At 37.3% G+C, this 18760-nt stretch overlaps 1 long non-coding RNA gene across 1 annotated transcript in view; it reads right to left on the reverse strand.

Annotated features, from left to right (window-relative positions):
* LOC108536202 (uncharacterized) overlaps positions 1 to 18760 on the reverse strand; it is a 36657-nt gene that overhangs the window by 3506 nt on the left and 14391 nt on the right. The window lies entirely within an intron of this gene.

The following is an 18760-nucleotide window of genomic DNA, read 5'->3' on the forward strand; positions in this document are numbered from 1 at the left end:
AAAATATATATAATATATAATGTATAAACACATAAATAATATACAATATAGTTATATATAAAATATATGTATTTTATATAGTTTTTCATATTTTCATATATATGAAAATTAGTCTGGTGGGAGGATCACCTGAGCCTGGGGAGGTCAAGGCTGCAGTGAGCTGTGATTGCGCCACTGCACTCCAGCTTGTATGACAAAGCAAGACCCTGTCTCAAAGTAATAATAATAATAAAAATAATTAAATGTCTCATTTCAAAGAGCACAGAGCCCATAATAAAAGAGGGTTAAAATGGAATATTTCTACTTAAAAGACAGTGAAACCAAACAGATGTGTGCCAAGCTACCATGTGTTGAGGTGACCAACTAAGACAACAAGCCAAACTGAAAATAACTATCAATTCATTGGTTGTGACAGTGCCGGCAAGAGTCAAAAGAGAAAGGCACTGGTTCCCTACTGTTTTTTCCCAATAGAACAGTGCCAGGCAATAGTCAAATGGAAGCACAGGTAAGGGAAATCATTTCATTTCCGAGGAGCCCCAAACAAAAGATTCCTGCTTTTTATGGACTTATACGGCCATGGAAAGAAAGGGGGAGAAGGACTAGGAGTGAAAAGGTCTGGAGTCAAAATGGATAAAACTGTCTCAGCCAAGGCCCACAATAACAAGGTCTCAGCGAGGTGCCTGGGAAGTATCTCAAGAGAGGCCCCAGTCAAGAGGCTTCTGAATGGAGGTGCCTGAGCTGGAAATGCAGTTATGCATACTAGCATTGCAGCTCAAAGGAGCCTAAGTCCTCAACTGCAACTCCTTCCAGAAAACTACAATGCACTGGTGGTACAATAAGTCAGATGTGGGGAGAGCAGCTTCTCCTATGAGGCCTGCCATGTAACACCTTGTAATTGCCTATGGTAGGGCCTGAAATATCACACATGGGACTGAGTCCTGGCCCACACTCCAAGAGTATCCATATCTGGTAATAAATAGAGGTGAATTCAGGTGTCCAGTATGCCAATCTGCCAAAAGCCATACATTGTGAATAAAGAGCATAAGGGGATGTTTTGGTTTAATGTCAGGCAATTTCTAGGGGCACTGGCTATTTTGATTTTATATATCTGGGAAGCAAAGACCAAACATCAGACCCAGGGCTTGGGTACAGAAAAGAGAAATTGAAATTTTCTTTTTCATTTCCTAACTCTGCTGATTCCCTACCCATCAGACTTTGAAAAGAGAAGTAAAGGAAAAAAAGAATGGGGCTCTGAAAATATTTGACCTTCCTCAGTCCTGTCAGCATTCACTGTGTCAGTCTTCGCCACAGGAAAACTAGGCAGCAGCACATGCTGTGTAATTTCAGAGCACTGGCAAGAGTCTCCCCCATCTGCCTTGGAGGCAACTCATAGCTCAGATATCTCTTAAACGTGCCCCCAATTTTCATTCTTATTACCTCTTACTTAGATTATTGTAATAGACTTCTGATTACTATCCCTGCCTCTGGTTTATTTCTCCCACCAGAATATCTGGGAAGCAATAAGAGATATAGAACTGGAACTTTTGGAAGTTAGTTGTGTAGAGGTGGCAGTTCAAACCCATTAGCAAATAAGCTCTCCTAGACAGGGGTGTAGCCTTAAAAACAAAGAAACAACTTTTCCTTTTTTTTTTTTTTCTGAAATAGTGTCTTGCTTTGTCACCTAGATTATAGTACAGTGGCGCAATCATGGCTCGCAGCAACCACAACCTCCCAGGCTCAAGCAATCCTCCCACTTCAGCCTCCTGAGTAACTGGGACTACAGGCATGCACCACCATGCCACGCTAACTTAAAAAAAAAAATTGTAGAGATGGATTCTCACTATGTTGCCCAGGCTGGTCTCAAACTCCTGGACCCAAGGAATTCTCCCACCTTGGCCTTCCAAAGTGCTGGGATTACAGGCTTGAGCCACCACTCCTGCCAAAAAACATTTCCCTACTAGTGAATGAGGGGCATACCCATTTGTTTATTTGTTCAAAAATTAATCATTGTGAATATTTATTACTATACTCTAGGCATTAAAATATTCTACCTAGAAAATAATGACGGCAACGAGGTGGGGTTTTTAGCAACGGTTTCATATACAAGATGACATGTGAGACGGAAGAAGAAAGGAGAAAGGAAGAGGAAAGAAAATATGTGAGCATAAAGCATCCTGACATATTCAAAGTTTTGCAAGCATTTCTCTATGTTTGGATATTGGGGATATCTTAATCCATTCCGTGCTGCTTCAACAGAGTATCAATAATAATGGAGGACTTCAGCATCCTACTGACAGCACTAGACAGATCACTGAGGCAGAAAATCAACGAAGAAACTCTGGACTTCAACTGGACTCTAGAACAAATAGACCTAATGGACATCTAAAGAACATCCTATCCAACAACCATAGAATATGCATTCTTCTCATCTCTACATGGAACATTTTCCCAAATTGACTATATGTTTGGCTACAAAGCAAGTATCAATAATTTTTTTTAAAAAAAACCTAAATCATATCAAGTGTCTTCTTAGATCACAGTGGAATAAAATTTGAAATCAATACCAAGAGGAACTTTCAAAACTACACAAACTTGGAAGCTAAACCACTTGCTCCTGAATGACTTCTGGGTAAACAATTAAATTGAGGCAGAAAATTTTTAAAATCATCAAAAGAAATAAAAATAAACACACAATATACCAAAACCTCTGGGATAGAAGAAAAGCAGTGTTAAGTGGAAAGTTTATAGCATTACATGCTTACATCAAAAGATAGATCTCAAATTAATAACCTAATGTCACACCTCAGGGAAGTAGAAAAACAAGAACAATTCAAAACCAAAGCTAGTGGAAGAAAAAAAATAAAGATGAGAGAGGAACTAACTGAGATCAAGACCAAAAATATAATACAAAAGATAAACAAAACAAAAAGCTGGTGTTTTGAAAGGATAAGTAAAATTGATAGACTTCTAGTTAAACAAGAAAAAACAAGAGAAGATTCAAATAAGTGTAACCAAAAATGTGAAAAGTGGTATTATAAATGATAATGCAGAAATACAAAAGATCCTCATAGAGTACTATGAACACCTTTATACACACAAACTAGAAAACCTAGAGGAAATTGATACATTCTTGGAAACACACAACCCTCCAAGATTGAACCAGGAAGAAATACAAATCCTAAACAGACCAACAATGAGTAATGAAATTGAATCAGTAATTTTAAAATTCTAACAAAAAAACCCCATCCGGGACCAGATGGATTCACAGCCGAATTCTACAAGATATAGAATCAACCTAAATGTCCAATAACAAATGAATGGATAAAGAAAATGTGGTATATAGACACAATGGAATATTATTCAGCCATAAAAAAGGATGAAATCTTGTCATGTGTGATGACGGAGATGAAACTGGAGGACATCATCCTCCAGTTTCACAGTTATTCTTATTTCAACTTTCAACTTATTTCACAGTTTCAACTTATTTCACAGTTAAGTGAAATAAGCCAGACACAGAAAGAGAAATACTGCAGGTTCATATGTAAAATCTAAAAAAAAAAGTAAATTGGTGTAATAGAAACAGCAGAACACTGGTTACCACATACTGGGGAGAGAAATGAGGAAGGGAGGATGAGAGGTTGGCCAATGGATATAAAGTTATGATTAGATAGGAGGAACAAATTCTGATCATCTATTGCACAGTAGGGTGAATACGATTAACAGTAAAATATCATATATTATAAAATAGCTAGAAGAGGGGCTTTTGAATGATCTCACCACAAAGAAATGATAAATACATAAGGTGATACATTAACTACTCTAATTGGATCATTCTACAACATAAATAGGTATTGAAACATCAAAATAAACCTCATGAATATGTACAATAACAATATGTCAATTAAAACAATAAATTTAAATTTTTTAATAAAATAAAGGGGTGTGTGTGTGTGTGTGTGTGTGTGTGTGTGAACAAAAGCTCAAAGGCAAGGATTTTTGTCTGATATTCGGAATATGGTGCAACACATACTGTGACATATTCAGTAAATATTTCTTGGTGATTCAATGCAAAATAGTGGGTCAAATGTCATTTCTAAGTTTTCTCATGAGAATCTCAGTGTCTTTGTAGGTTCTTGAATCTGTATAAAATGAAAACTTTTGACACCCCAAGCTGTTGTTATAACCCAAGACTCATGCATCATGCACTTGACTCACTCCCTCTTGTTTTTGGGTTACATGCACCGGGATGATAATTCCCAATGATGAACTTGCAGGGAATGCAGGTCAAGAGAGAACTTCAGGATCTTTCCATTTCTGATTACATGTTAACATTACTAAGTGTGGCTTATTTAACCTTAAAAGCCCTGCACTATAAAAGGATATTTTTTGTTATTATTTATTCATTCATTCAAAAAAGAATTACAATGTAACCTCAAAAAATATTTACAATGTGCCAATCACTGTGCTGGGTGAAGGAGAAATAGCAGTGAATAAGATAGACATAGTCTCAACATTTCAGTCTAGTGAGGGATACAGACAAAAACACTCATAAACCATATTGTAATCAGAGCTATGAGGGAGGAAGCAGAGTAGTCTGAGAGCATGAGGAGAGGGTACTAAACACATACGGGAGAAAGGGGAAGTCTTCCTAGAGGAAGGGATGTTTAAGCAGAAACAACGAAAGACTAGTGGGGCTAGCCAAGTGAAAAGGAGAGATAAGAAAATGCAAGCAGAAGGAAGAGCATGAACCAAAGCCAAGAGGCAAGAGAGAAAAAGAAAATGGAACATGTTCGGAATAGCTGGAACATAGAATATATGAGAAGACTGGAGAAGAGAAGATTGTAGCAGAAATCAGAAGTAAGATCATTGTAAACTATGCCGAGGAATTGAGAGCAGTGGGACACTAAAGAAAGATTTTAAGGAGGCAAGTGACAAGGAGGCAAGATTTCAATTTAGAAATGTGTTATCATAATCTAAGCCTGAAAAGATGATGACCTATGCTAAGTAAGTAACAGTAACAGTAAAAAGAAATGAACTAAAATGATATTTAGGAGGTAGAATGAATAGGAATTGGTGACAAACATGGGGTGAGGAGAAAAAGAATTCAAGATATCTAGCTTGGCAATTGGGTGATTTACTGAGATACAAAACAGTTGAAAGAGCAGTTTGGAAAAGAGGATAGAATAGTTGGGTTTAGTTTTAGGTGTGTTGTGTTTGAAGTGCCGGTGGATCCTCCAAGTGAAGATGTCAACAGGACAAATATAACTAAGAAAAATCCATGAATCTCATATATAAACTTGGGAGTCCTAGCAGCCACTGAGGATATTGTAGAACACTGTGGTGGTTGAGTCAATAATATGAAAGGAAATCTGTTGTATAGATATTTTTTATTGTCCTACTGTGGGCTTGAGTTAAAATACTTTTCTGATATCCTAGCCTTACTTGTTAAATGAGGACCTCCCAAAACCTGGTGTTTATTATGAAGCAAGTCCTATCTGCCAAGCTCTTCTAGACACTTTTCATTCCAGGCAGCTCATGATATCACTGAGTCCTCACTGTAATCGCCACACTGGGCTACATTTGAAAAAAGTGACTTAGAGTGATAATGAAGGTTACCTTGTTTTTAAGAAACAACAGTACCTAGCTTTTTAAGTGTTTGAAATAGGGTAATGCCCGAACCTCTCCTTTCTTTGCAGCTGCCACAGACACATAAATAGTCCCATGAACTCCCTTTTCTAATGCTAATTCATCACTGCAAAACATTAGGCATTCTTCCAGGAAAGAAGAGCCCAGCCCAGACTAGCATGGTGGCAAGCCCTTGCCTAAACGTAAGTTAGGTTGACCACAAAACTTTAGTGGGATTCCTTCAACACCAACTCCTCTACATCCTCCTGCTCCCCCTTCCATTTTTAGGGAACACTACAGTGTTTTTCTAGTTTGGCAGTAAATCTCTCCGTGTCTCAGTTTTGACTAAATAGTAACCACTGACGTTGGGCTGATATTAAACTAAATAGAGACAATATTCTTTCATGTAAGCCTCAGAACAATGCTATGAGAGGATACTGGAGCTTAGAGAGGTTAAATAGTGTTCCCAAGGTCACAGAGCCAACACTCTAACAACAGTGCTACCCTGGCTCCTATTTTTTATCTTTCACTTGCGTCAGTGACAATACTTACCTCAACAATAACTAACTTGTGTGAAGTATTTACTATGCCCTAGGAATTCAGTGAAAACTGTTGACCACTTGACCAGGATTTTAGCATTTAATCCTCCCAACAGTTTTATCCCCATTTTTTCTTTTTCTTCTTTCTTTCTTTCTTTCTTTCTTTCTTTCTTTCTTTCTTTCTTTCTTTCTTTTTTTTTTGAGACAGGGTCTCACTTTGTCACCCAGGCTGGGGTGCAATGGCACAAACATGGATTACTGCAGCCTCAACCTCCCAGGCTCAAGTGATCCTCCTGCATCAGCCCCCACAAATAGCTGGGACTACAGGCACAAGCCACCATGCCTGGCTAATTTTTTTGTTTTTTGTTTTTTGTTTTTTTTGTAGAGATGGGGATTCATCATGTTGTCCAGGTTGGCCTCAAACTCCTGAGCTCAAGCAATCTGCCAACCTTGGTCTCCCAAAGCACTAGGATTACAGGCATGAGCCACTGCACCCAGCCAATTGTCCCCATTTTTAAGACAAGGAAACCGAAGCCTAGAGAAGTTGTCACCTGCTCAATGAACACAAGTGACAAGTGGCAGAACCAGGATTTGAATATGAAAAGTCTAACTTCAGAGACTTCACTGTAATCACCACACTTTGGCCTAGGTGACCTCTAAGGACCCTCTTCTCTTACTCACCCCCGGCCATCTATACAAAGATTCCGTGATTTGTTCCTATAACAAGGCAGCTTATCACACTTTATTTCACATAAGATACACTGCTAAAATTATGGCTTTGAATTATATATTGACTTTATAATATTAGGATATTTAAGTTTAGAAACTTTATATTCAACTCAGTTTAACAAGTTCTTTGGCCTGAGCATTGGAAGTAGCTGAGGAGGAAGGGGCAGGTGAAACATTACAGGTTGGCACAGAACCAAAATAAGGCAGAAAGGTTTATTTTTCAACCCTAAAGGTACAGGAAAAGGACTGAGTCACCCCACTCTCCCCAGCTAGATTCTGGAAGAATCTAGCACCTTTCCATACAGCAGAAGCTTCCTTTGCCAATGGCAGCCTCTGCTTCACCAAGCAGTATTCTATTGGCTCTTCTTTTGGCTCAAAGAAGCATAAGGCTGGCTAGATTTCCTTGTTAGTGCTCAGGAAGAATTCCAAACCCCAGATATATTGGGACAAAAGAAAAAAAAGAAAGAAAATATTTCACCTTTCTCTGGGTTTTCTTGTTTTTTGTTTTTTTACTGAAAGAGGATTGGTAAAGGAAGTAACCATAATTTTTAAAAATACATTTTAAATAAATCCTGAGTATGGTACTCCCCAAAGTCTCTAAGCTAATGGGTAGACTAGAAAATGAACACTTGACCTCTTTTTTTGTACTTTCCCTCTAACTGTCTGAGAGGCCTCAATTCCCACAACAACTTTGAACTGCTCTTCAGCCCCACAATTCAGATCTAACGATTCTGATTCTGAATTCTTCTTTAGACCTTCCTTCTGTTTTTCCACATACTAAGTTGGCTCTGATAATGCTATAAAGTAGTAGCATTCCTACTTTGCAATAGAAATGGAAAGGAAATCTGGCCATATTCAGGAGCTCCATGATTATGAACCCATATTACAAAGTAGTAGCATTATCAGAGCCCACTTAGTATGTGGCAGAAGAGAGGGAATTTACTTTGAAACTTAAGTAACAGCCAACTTAAAACAATGCAGTCTCTTTACTTCTTAGCACAGAAAAGTACTTAATGAAGATAAAATGTATCTGTCAACTACAATGCAACTTAGCTGCTGGCAAATACAAAGTAAAGAAAGACTTGGGCCGGGCAGTGGCTGGTGCCTGTAATCCCCGCAGTTTGGGAGGCCGACAGGGGCAGATCACGAGGTCAGGAGTTCGAGACCAGCCTGACCAACATAGTGAAACCCCCCGTCTCTACTAAAAATACAAAAATTAGCTGGGTATGGTGGCACATGCCTGTAATCCCAGCTACTCAGGAGGCTGAGGCAGGAGAATTGTTTGAACCTGGGCAGCAGAGGTTGCAGTGAGCCAAGACTGCACCACTGTACTCTAGCCTAGGCGACAGGGCAAGACTCCATCTCAAAAAAAAGACTTGAAGAAGAAAGAAAAAAGGAAAGAGGTAAAAAAAGAAGGGAAACTGTTAATAAATTCTGTCTGTGGTAAAGAAAGAAGGGAAACTGTTAATAAATTCTGTCTGTGGTAAAGAAAGAAGGGAAACTTAATAAATTCTGTCTGTGGTATATGTGCTTTTATGTTTCTCCCAATATTATCCTTAAACAGCCTATTTAATCCCCACCAGTGAATCTAAACTTTTATTTACTAGAGGAGTTTAGAGAGCCCTGAATTTCTGGTTTTGACAGGTCAGGTATTTTACATTCCTAGTGTAAGATTATCTGGTTCCTGTAAGAGAGTTAAGAGGAAATCAAGCTGTATGTTCATCCTAATTTTTTCTCTTTGTCCTACCCACCCTTGTGCCCAAATACCTTCCTCTTAGGCCCACACTCTAGTCCTGAGTTTACCAACAAAGTCTCAGCATCTCTACATATGGGAGGGCTGGGGCAGAATGCAAGAACAGGGAATAAATAATGGATGATTAGCTTGGCTGGTGACAGACTGTTGTACCACTAGCAGAATCTGCAGGAGTTCAGATGCAATTTTGCAGATCTGAAAAGATCTTGGGTAAAAAAGAAGGGAAAGGAAATCTGGCCATATGCAGGAGCTCCATGATTATGAACCCATATTCCATAGTTTTCACAGGGCAACCAGAGTGATCCCACACAATTCAAACATGTGTGGTAGTCAAGAGTGTAATTTGAGGAACATGGAAATAGCCATCTGTTCAGAAAAGAGGTCTCTTGCTGGGTCTGAAATGCCCCTTTCACACATTAAACCTTGATGACATCCTAGTTTCAACATTAGGACACCAAAGGAACCACATTATACCATTCAGGTATTCAAATCCAAAGGGAATTGATGGAAAGGTTTTAGCAGGAGAGAGTGTTGTCAGCAAGATGGTGGAATAGGAAGATACAGGCCCTCCTTTCCTCACAGAGACACTGAGTTAACAATATACAGATCAGAATAACTCTGTGAGAACTCTAGAGACAGGTTGAGAAGCTACAGTACCCAGGTCATTGTAAAACCAAGAAGGGATTCTGGCAAAATGGATAGACAATTTTGCAACATCTGGCGTGCCCATCTGTGTCCTTTCCTCTATGTGGCATAAACCTGAGCAACTTCGGAGAAACCCCTTACTCCAAGGCTTCACCCTCAGGGATGGAAAAAGAAGAATGAGCCATGCATTGAATGTTCTGGCTTATCTGGGGGCTGCCCAAGGGATTTGTTTCTGTCTCACCTAACAGAAATCAGTGCTGACAGGACCAGGTCAAGCATTTGCAAGCCACTAAAAACAGAGGTGAGTAGCAGGTTAGAGTCGCAGTTCCACAGGCAGACACCAGAAGGAGTAAGAGATCAGCAAAGGTTTGAGAGGTCCTAGATCCTCCAGCAGAGCTGATTGGTGAAGGTCTTTCCCTGTATGAAACAAAAGACTGGGAAAGGTCTTCAAATGGCCAAGTTCTAGCAAAACATTTTAAGACATCCAAAGAAACAGAGAAATATGGCCCATGTATCAAATAAAACTTCAGAAATCATTTCTGAAGAAATGTGATCTATGAGTTGCCTGAAAAGGAATTTAAAATAACTATCATAAAGATGCTACCAAAAGGATAACAAACACTATCATAAAGATGCTATCTAAAAGATAACAAACACTCGACTGGGCAAACACTGATAGGCAACTACGTAAAATCAGGGAAATGATGCACGAACAAAATGAGAATATCAACAAGGAGATAGAAATTTTAAAAAAGAACCAAACAAATTCTGTAGCTGAAAAATATAACTGTACTAAAAAATAGTAGAAGGATCCAACAGCAGACTTGATCGGGCAAAATAAATAGCAAACTCAAAGACAGGTCATGTAAAGTCATTGAGTCAGAGGAGCAAGAAGAAAAAAAATGAAGAAAAGAGAAGAGAGCCCAAGGGATTTACAAAACACTATCAAGACGCCTACTCTATGTATTATTAAAATCTCAGAAAAAGAATGAGAGAAAGGGACAGAGAGCTTATATGAAGAAATAATGGCTGAAAACTTCATAAATCTGAGGAAAAAGAAGAACATACAGATTCAAGAGCTCAAAGAACCCTAACCAGAATAAATCCAAAGAGAATCACACCAAAACACATTGTAATCAAACTCTAAAGTCAAAGACAAAGAGAGTAACTTGAAAGCATGAGAAAAGCAATTTGTCACATAAAAGGAAACTTCCATAAGATTATCAGTAGATTTATCAGCAGAAACTACAGGTTAGAAGGGAGTGGCATGATATATTCAAAGTGATGAAAGAAAAAAAATGGTCAACCAAGAATACCGCATCTGGCAAACTGTTCTTCCAAAATTATGAAGAAATTAAGACTTCAAAATAAACAAAAGCTGAGGGAATTTATTACTACTAGACCTTCTCTACAAGAAATACTAAAGGGAGTCCTTAAAGTTGAAATGTAGAGAGCAACACAAAGCCCTATGAAAATAGAAGGTTCTCCAGTAAGGGTAGTATATAGACAAATATACAAACCTATACTATTATAATTTTTGTGCATGAAATATTAATGAAAGAAATATTTAAAAAATAGATCTGTGTTAATGAGTATACAACATATAAAGAAGTAATGTGTGACATCAGTAATATCTGGGGAGAGTAGGGCTGTAAAGGAGCAGAATTTTGTCCGCAATGAAGTTAAGCTGTTATCAATTTAAAGTAGACGGTTATCACTTTGAGATGTCTTACGTAACTGCAATGGTAACCACAAAAAACTATAGAATATACACAGAAGAAAATGAGAAGTAAATCCAATCATTTTGCTACCAAAAAAAATGAAATATAAAGGAAGACAATAACAGAGGAAATGAGGAAGAAAAAAGCTATAAGACACAGACAAAACAATGAACAAAATGGCAATAATAAGTCCTTCCCTATAGGTAATTACTTTAAATGTAAATAGGTTAAATTCCCCAATCAAGAAACAGAAATTGATTACATCAGTTTTTAAAAATAGGATCCAACTATTTGCTATCTATAGGAGACTCACTTTAGATCTAAGGACATGCAGAGGTTGAGGGTGAAAGGATGAGAAAAGATATTCTATGCAAATGATAATCAAAATAGAGCAACAGTGGCTATACTAATATCAGACCAAACAGACTTTAAATCAAAGACTGTTACAAGAGGCAAAGAAGGACATTATGTAATGATAAAATGGTCAATTCACTAAGAAGATATAACTTACAAATATTTATGTACCAAACATCAGAGCTCCTAAACATATGAAGCAAAACTTGGCAGAATTAAAAGGAGAAAGGTCACTTTCATAACGAATAGAACAACCAAATAACATCAATAAGAGGACTTGAACAACACTATAGACCAATTGAACCTAACAGATATAAGCAGAAGACTCCATCCAACAACAGTAGGATATAAATGCTTCTCGCATGCACGTGGAACATTCTCGAGCAGAGACTATATATCAGGCCACAGAACAAGTTTTAGCAAATTCAATAACATTGATATCACACAAAGAATGTTTTCAGCCAGGCATGGTGGCTCATACCTGTAATCCCAGTACTTTGGGAGGCCGAGAAAGGAGGATTGCTTGAGCCCAGGAGTTTAAAACCAGCCTGGGCAACATGGTGAAACCCTGTCTTTATCAAAAAATACAAAACTTAGCTGGGCGTGGTGATGCATGCCTCTAGTCCCTATAGTATATGACTATACTCAAGAGGCTAAGGCAGGAGGATCACTTGATCCTGGGAGGCAGAGGTTGCAGTGAGCTGAGATCTTGCCACTGCACTCCAGCCTGGGTGACACAGCAAGACCCAAAGAAAAGAAAAGGACATTCACATTGATAACTGTAAAAAAAAAACCACAAATGTACAAATGTGTGGAAATTAAACAACACACTCTTAAACAACCAATGTGCCAAAAAAATAAATCAGAAGAGGAATTAGAAAATACCTTGAGAAAGCTGCAAATGAAAACACAACATACAAAAACTTACGGGATGCAGTGAAAACAGTGCTAAGAGGGAAGTTGTATGGCAGACACATGTGACAGCAATAACTGAAGCATACCCTGAGAATGACCCTATGGTCTAGGAAGAATGTGTGTTCAGAATTTCAAGCTGAGGAATTCAGGAGTGGCCAACCTGGAAATTCACTCCTTAACTATGAAGAACATCCAAACCCCTGGTCCATCCCTTCGAATGCAGGCTGTACAGGGGATCAAGGCCCTTTGTTTTGGGTTAAATGGAGGTTGCCAAGTGGAGGTTGTTAAGTGGAGGTTGCTAAATGAAAATGTGGCATAACATGCATGCTTTTTACAAATGGGACTGGTTTGCCTGTCCAGCTCACTGGTCCTGGACCACCATGTACGTAAGTCCCCAACAAACCCTATGTCTTGTTTGCTGGCTCTGGTCTTTTCTTTAACCTCTGTGAATCAATATGAATCAGTGGAATCAATATGGGTCCAGCACAACAGAAGTTTATAGCTGTAAACCTGTATATTAAAAAAGAATAAAGATCTCAAATCAACAATCTAACTTTACACTTCAGAAACTAGAAAAAGAAGAACTAAACCCAAAGCTATGACAAGGAACAAATAATATGATTAGGGCAGAGGTAAACAAAGTAAATAGAAAACAATAGGAAAATCAATACAACTAAGAATTCACATTTGAAAAGATCAACAAAATGGACAGGCCATTAGCTAGATTTACTAAAAGAAAAAAAGAGAGAAGACTCATATAACAAAATTTTGAAAAGGGGTACATTACAACCAATATGACAGAAATGAAAGGAATTATAAGACTATGAACAATTTTCACCAACAAATTGGATAATCTAGGGATAAATTCCTAGAAAGATACAACCTACCAAGACTGAATCATGAAGAAATAGATAATATGAAAGATCAATAAGAAGATGTTGAATTCGTGATCAAAAACCTCTAAACAAAGAAATGTATAGGATTAGAGTGCTTCACTAGAGAATTCTACCAGACATTTAAAGAATTAACACCACTTCTTCTGAAATTCTTCTAAGAAATGGCAGATGGGGAATACTTCCAAGCTCATTCTATGAGGCTATAAGGCTAGCATTACCCCTGCAACCAAAGCCAAAAAAAAAAAAAAAAAAAAAAAAAAAAAAAAAAAAAAAAAAGTCACCAGAAAAGAAAACTATAGACCAATATCCTGGATGAATATTAATGCAAAAATCCTCAAGAGAATACTAGCAAACTGAATTCAGTCAGATGTTAAAAAAAAATTCACACCATAGCCCAGTGGGATTTATTTCTGAAATATAAGAATACTTCAACATATAAAAATCAACCCATGTAATACACCACATTAACAGAAGGAAAGGGGAAAAACACATGATCATCTCAATGCAGAAAACCATTTGACAAAATTCTATATACTTTCATGATTAAAAAACAAAACTCAACAAACTAGGAATAGAAGGAAACTGCCTCAACAAAACAAAGATCATTTATGAAAAGCCCACAGCTAAATCATACTCAGTGGTGAAATACTGAAAGCTTTTCCTCTAAGATCAGGAACAAGACAAGGATTTCTACTCTCTCCACTTCTAGTCAACATAGATTGGAAATCCTAGCCAAAGCAATTAGGTAAGAAAAAGAAATAAAATGTATCAAAATTAGAAAGGAAGAAGTAAAATTACCTCTGTTCACAGATGACATAATTTTATACATAGAAAACTCTAAGGAATACAGAGAGAGAGAGAGAGAGAGAGAGAGAGAGAGAGAGAGAAAATATATTAAAACTAATCAATAAATTTAGCAACATTGCAAGATACAAAATTAACACATAAGTCAGTTGCATTTCTATACACTAACAATGAACAATTCGAAAAGGAAATTAAGAAAACAATTCAATTTATAATAGCATCAAAAACAATAAAACATTTAGGAATAAAGTGAACTAAGAAGGTGAAAGACTTGTACACAAAAAACTATAAAACATTGCTGAAAAGAGTAAAGAAGATAGAAATAAATAGAAAGGCACTTCTTGTTCATGGGTTGGAAGACTTAATATTATTTAGATGTTCCTACTATCCAAATCAATGTACAGCTTCAATGCAAATGCTATCAAATCCTAATGGCATTTTTTTGTAGAAATGGAAAATCCATCCTAAAATTCATATGGAATCTCAAGAGACCTCAAATAACAACAACAACAAAATTGAAAAGAACAAATATGGAGAACTTAAACTTTCTGATTTCCAAGCATATTATCAAAACAGTGTGGTATTGGCACAAAGACAGACAAAACAATGAAAAAGAATACGGAGCCCAGAAATAAACCCTCATGTATACGGTCAAATGATCTTTGACAAGACTGACAAAACCACTCAATGGGGACATGACAGTCTTCAACAAATGGTGATGGGAAAACTGGATAACCACGTGCAAAAGAATGAAATTGGAAACCCGTCTCACACTATATACAAAAATTAACTCAAATGGATTAAAAATTTAAACATGAGATCTAAAACTATAAAACTCTTAGAAGAAAACATAGGGAAAAATCTCTTAACATTAGTCTTGGCAATGATTTCTGAATTACGACCACCAAAGCACAGATAACTAAAGCAAAAATAGACAGTTGGGATTACATCAAACTTAACTTTTGTGCATCAAAGGTCAGAATCAACATAGTGAAAAGGATATCTATAAAATGAGATTAAATATTTGCAAATCATATTATCTAATTAGGGCTTAACTGCCAGAATATATAAAGAACTCCTACAGCTCAACAACAAAAAATCAAGTAACTCAACTTAAAAATGGGCAAAGGACTTGGATAGATGTTTCTCTGAAGATGACATAAAAATGACCAGCAAGCATATGAAAAGATGCTCAACATCACTACTTATCTGAGAAATGCAAATCAAAACCACAATGAGATATTACTGAGTACCCAATAAGTTGGCTACTAGCCAAAAACAAACAAACAAACAAAATCTCAGAAAATAACAAATGTTGATAAGGATGTGGAGAAATTGGAACACTTGTGCACTGTTGGTGGATTGTAAAATGGTGCAACCACTATAGCAAACAGTATGGATTTTCCTCACCAAATTAAAAATAAAACTATCACATGATCCAACACTCCAGCTTCTAGGTATAAATCCAAAACTGAAAGCAAAGTCTTGAAGAGCTATTTGTACCCCCATGTTCACAACAGCACTATTTACAATAGCCAAAAGGTGAAAGCAATCCAAATGTCCATCAACAGATGAATAGATAAGTAAAAGTATTACATACAATAAAATATTATTCAGGGCCAGGTGCAGTGGTTCATACCTGTAATCTCAGCACTTTGGGAGGCCGAGGTGGGTGGATCACGAGGTCAGGAGTTCGAGACTAGCCTGGCCAACATGGTGAAACCCCGTCTCTACTAAAAATACAAAAATTAGCTGGGCATGGAGGTGCCTCCCAGTAATCCCAGCTACTTGGGAAACTGAGGCAGGAGAATTGCTTGAACCCGGGAGGCAGAGGTTGCAGTGAGCCGAGATCACTCCATTGCACTCCAGCCTGGGTGACAAGAGCAAGACTTTGTCTCAAAAAATATATACAAAAATAAAAAAATTAAAATATTATTCAGCTATTAATATAAAAAGGAAGTAAATTCTGTCACATGCTGCAACATGAATGAACCTTGAGGACATTTTGTTAAGTGAAACAAGCCAGTCACAAAAAAGGGCAAATACAATATGATTCTACTTATATGAGGTATCTAGAATAATTAAATACATAAACATGGAAAGCAGAATGGTGGTTGCCAGAAGCTGGAAGGAGGACGGAAAGTGTGTTGTTTTTTAACGGGTATAGAATTTCAGATTTGCAGGATGAAAAAGTCCTGGAGATTTGTTTCACAACAATGTAATTATATGTAATACTGCTGACCTATACCCTTAAAAATAGTTAATATGGTAAATTTTATGTAATGCATTTTTTAACCACAATTTTTTACAAACACTATGAGGCTCTTGGGGGAGGAGGGAGTTAGTGTTTAATGGGTACAGAGTTTCAGTTTTGTAAGATGCAAAGAGTTCTGGGAATGAATGGTGGTGATGGTTGTACAACAATGTGAATGTACTCAATGCCACTAAACTACACTTAAAAAGAGTCTCAGATGGTAAATTTAGCTACGTGTGTTTTACTACAATAAAAAAAAAAACATTAAATCCAAATAACCTACAGGTGTTAGCATAAAAATGAATCCACTTCAAATCTAAATTGTGTTCCACTTTCCCTAGTATAGCACCTGCAGAATCCATCACATACATTACATAAAGATTCCCAAAAGTTTGCCAACAAAAATAAGTAAAATACTACAAGAAAAAAAGGCTATGGGGTAGCTCTCAGAATCACCAGGCTAAATAACTAGACTCAAGGCTACATAAACAAGAAGGGAGCCCCAAATCACATCACTAAATAAATCCACAGTGCAGGCAGCATGTTACTTCTGGCAGTCACTGGACCCTATGGCCTGCACCACTACCACCAGATTCTGTCACTGGCAATACTGTCAAAGCAGCTCACGAATCCTTCCTTCAAAAGATGAAAAACTAAGGAACGGTGATCACGCCTGTAATCCCAGCACTTTGGGAGGCCAAGGTGGGCAGATCATTTGAGGTCAGGAGTTTGAGACTAGCCTGGCCAACATGGTGAAACCCCGTCTCTATGAAAAATACAAAAATTAGCCGGGCATCATGGCACGTGCCTGTAATCCCAGCTGTGTAGGAGGCTGAGGCAGGAGAATCGCTTGAACCTGGGAGGCAGAGGTTGCAGTGAGCCAAGACCGCACCATTGTACTCCAGCCCGGGTGACAAGAGCAAAGCTCCATCTCAGAAAAACAAAACAAAACAAAACAAAAACAAAAAAAAATACCCTAAGGAACCTTAATGTAGTGATTGACAGAACAATCTTATGAACCCTTCTTATCATCAGAGTAGCTTCAAAGAAATTTTCCAGGAGCCAATGATATTTTAACATCTTAAAAATGTTGCTCTACTTTAAAAGTAAGAAGTTAAATTTACAGAAAAACAAAAAGCCTAAAGAGCTTTGAGCTCTAAATTCCTTCCAATGTCTTGACCTTTGTAATAAAAATGTGTACTTGTATACATTATTGTGATCAATGGTCAACTTATTTTTTCTTTTGATATTACACAAATGGCCTCTTAAGCTCTGGCATGTGGCTAAGTGCAATAAAAAATAAACGTTTACTTCTTTTTTGAGGTAGCCAGCCTCTAAAATGTCTCTTCAGTATTTCTCACTTCCTGGTATTCACACGTTATGTGGTCTACCACTTGCACCAGATTTAGTTGGTGTAACCAATAGAATATAGTTGACCCTTGAACAAGACAGGTTTAAACTGCATAGGGATGGGGTGTGGCCGCTCACACCTGTAATCCTAGCACCTTGGAAGGCGGAGGTGGGAGGATAGCTTGAGCCCAGGAGTTTGAGACTAGCCTGGGCAACATTGCAAAACCCCATCTCTACAAAACAAAAAACAAAAACCCACAAAAATTAGTGGTGGCACACACCTATAGTCCCAGCTACTGGGGAGGCTGAGGTGGGAGGATTACTTGAGCCCAGGAGAAGAGGCACAAGTGAGCCAAGATGCCACTGCACTACAGCCTGGGTGACAGAGCCAGACCCTGTCTCAAAAAATAAAAATGAAAATAAATTATTATAAACTGCATGGATCCACTTACACACAGTTTTTTTCAGTAAGTATACTGGAAAAGTTTTGGACATCTGCAAAATTGCAGACAAACTACATAGCCTAGAAATATATATAAAAAAAAAAGTTAGCTATGTCATGAATGCATAAGTATATGTAAATACTGGTCTATTTTATCATTTACTACCATAAAATACAAGTCCATTATTAAAAGTTAAAATTTATCAAAACGTACATAAACACTTATAGACTGTGCATGGCACCATTCTTAGTGGAGAGATGTAAACAAATGAAAAGATGCAATATGAAATCAGAAATGTGTAAAATTAATAGTACAAACCATACTACTGTAATAGTTTTGTAGCCGCCTTCTCTCGTTATTGCAGTGAGCTCAAGCGTTACACGTAGTCACTTAAAACACTCTAATCATCTCCTTTTGAGCAGTTCCTCTCTTCAGTAAATTGTGTATCATAATAAAAAGTGACCCTTACGGTTCTTAAGTATTTTTCATCTTGTTTACTGCAATATCATAAACATTGAATAACACTATGGGACCCATATGAAGTGATACTAGTCATGCTAGAAGTGCTCCTGAGAACAAGAGAAAAGGCATGACATTACAGGAAAAAGTTACATTGCTTGATATACATGGTAGATTGAGGTGTGCAGCTGCAGTTGCTCACCATTTCACAATAAAAGAATTCAGTATAAGGAACACTGCAAAAAAAAAAAAAAAAAAAAAAAAAAAAAAAAA

The sequence above is a fragment of the Rhinopithecus bieti genome, unplaced genomic scaffold, assembly GCF_001698545.2.
Source record: "Rhinopithecus bieti isolate Rb0 unplaced genomic scaffold, ASM169854v2 scaffold_13259, whole genome shotgun sequence".
Lineage (NCBI taxonomy): Eukaryota > Metazoa > Chordata > Mammalia > Primates > Cercopithecidae > Rhinopithecus > Rhinopithecus bieti.